The sequence below is a fragment of the Nanorana parkeri genome, unplaced genomic scaffold (genome assembly GCF_000935625.1).
Source record: "Nanorana parkeri isolate BGI_ZX_2015 unplaced genomic scaffold, ASM93562v1 scaffold456, whole genome shotgun sequence".
NCBI classification, from domain to species: Eukaryota; Metazoa; Chordata; class Amphibia; order Anura; family Dicroglossidae; genus Nanorana; species Nanorana parkeri.
This window is the reverse complement of record NW_017306724.1, coordinates 954,851-957,322: the sequence shown is the minus strand read 5'-3', so window position 1 is coordinate 957,322 and position 2,472 is coordinate 954,851.

Below are 2,472 nucleotides of genomic sequence, written 5' to 3'. Positions count from 1 at the left end.
GCAGTGCCCAATGACCATGGTGCAATCATGCAGAAATCATGCTAACAACATACGTGTTTGCCTCCCTTCACACAGAATCATTGTACATGCAAATTTGCAAATTGTTTATCAATGAACCCCTTAAAGTGAACCCTTGCTGTCAAAAGGCAGACGATCCTGTGTTAAATGACTTTTGTGGTCGGTACATACAATAAATCAGTGTATTGCTTTACTGAATTTACTATTTCATGTATAAGTATATCAAAAGTGTTTTACAAAATAATTAAATAGTAACCACATTGACATCACTTAAAGAAATCTTACAAGTTAAAATGTTTTCTATAAATAAATGTATTCATATAATTAGGCCAAATTAACCCGTTTCTTTCTCCGCTTAGCTTTTATTTTTCTGCATTTTTTTTTAATTTCTATTTTTTTACCATTAATATTTTTTTTCGTCATTTGCATTCAATTCGTTTGTTCCTTTTTTAGGTGTTACATAACAAGAACATTTGCAAAAATGGAGGAAAAAAAATCATTGTCTTTGTTTTCAAATAACTGCACCAGAAACATAATTTTAGTGTCATTAATGGGATTATTTATAGAATAAAATGTATAATTTGTATTCACAGTAAAACTACTTACACTGGTAAAAACAGAAGACAATTATTTTTTTTTTTTTTTTTTTTTTCCATTTAGAGACAGATTATAAAATCAAATGTGTATTTTGTATTTACAGTAAAACTACTTAAAAAATGAACACTGGTGAAAATAATGTATTTATTTAATTTTTTTAACCTCTTTTAGTTTATAGACGGCTATACAGTACGGCTACTTTAACCACTTGCTGACCGAGGTGTTTAGACCCCCTTCCTGGCCAGGCCATTTTTCAGTATTCAGCGCTGCGGTAATTGGACTGACATTTATTCCTTCATACAACGCTGCACCAAAATTAATTTTACATAGCATTTTTGGGGGGACAGATAGAGGTTATTTCATCACCGCTGGGGTTTTTTATTTTTTACTAAGCATTACAGCTTAGAAGCAGGGTGTGGGTTTGCCTTGTAGACATGGAGAGGAGCTTTCTGCATGTATATTACAGTTATATTAAGGAAAAATTACCGAAAATTTTAAAAATACCTGTTTCCCCTATATTAAATTATAAAACATTTATATTTACCCAATTTTTTGGTAAAATATAAGAGACAGGGTCACGTCGAGTAAATAGACACCAAACATGTCAAGCCTTAAAATTGCGCGCGCGCAAAACCTCAAAGAACTACAATACCCAAAATTGGCCACAGGTGACACTTTAAAAGCTTTTACCGCTCATCAGTTTAGTGTTATCAGTGATTGATGGCCCTAAAATTATTGCTCTCACTGCGACGTTGTGTGTAAATGTGGGGGTAGGGGACTTTAAAAATGTTTGTTTTTTTTAAACTTTTTTATATGTGACTTATTATTTTTTACTTTTTTTCTTTACACTTATATACAATCCCCCTATATAATAGCAAAGGCACAGTGACAGGTCCTCTTTATGGAGACATTAGGGGTCTCTAAGCCCCCTAATGTCACCTGGGGACCCCAAAAGAAGCTGATGTAGCAGAGATTTGCTTCACCAGCTTCTCTCTGGCAATAGCAGCCAGATGACTGACAGGTGAATGCGGAACTGATGTAATACACATCACTTCTGCATTCACAGCCCCGAGGGAGATCAGCAAGGAGGAAGATGCTGATTTCCCTCCCATCTTACCTTCTGAGGGCCGCAGATCCCGGGATTGAGGGTGAGGGGTCAGGAGGGGGCGGCACTCCAGGCGGCAGCACTCGAGGGGGCGAGCAAAACACAATATATGGCCACCATAAAACAGCCGGTAACGGCTGTAAAGAAAGGGCGGGTTTTTTCTGCCAGCAGAAAAAAAATGCTGTCTAATTATGGTAGCCCGCCCACGTGAGTCTAACGTCCGTCCGTTTTTCACAATGGGCGGACGGCAAGCGGTTAAAAAAATAAAGAAATAACACTGATCAAAACAGAAAACATTTTTTTTTAATTCTACCTGTTTTCTTCATAGAGAGATTATATAAAGTGTATACTTTTTATTTACAGTAAAACTACATTAAAAGAGAACTATGAGGTGAGTGATTTTCACTCACCTCATAGTTCTAGCCGACCTGTGACAATGAGACTGTCACAGGTCGGCTCAGTAGATCGGGAGGTGAGCGAACACATACCGGCGTTTACCTCTCGCTCCTGTCACGGCTCTGTGCCGTGACAGGGGGTGGGGCTATATGCTCCGATCTGCCAGCACTGACTGGCGGAACGGACGGGGGAGGGGGCAGGTACAGCTGGCTCTGCCTCTAGATAGGCAGAGCCAGCTGTCACTCACGCAGCTGGGCGGATCCCGTCATCTAAGTCGGGATCCGCTCCGGCTGCGGCGTCTCAGTATACACGGTATACTGAGCCTAGGGTGACGGGAGGATGCTAGTTTGTGTCCT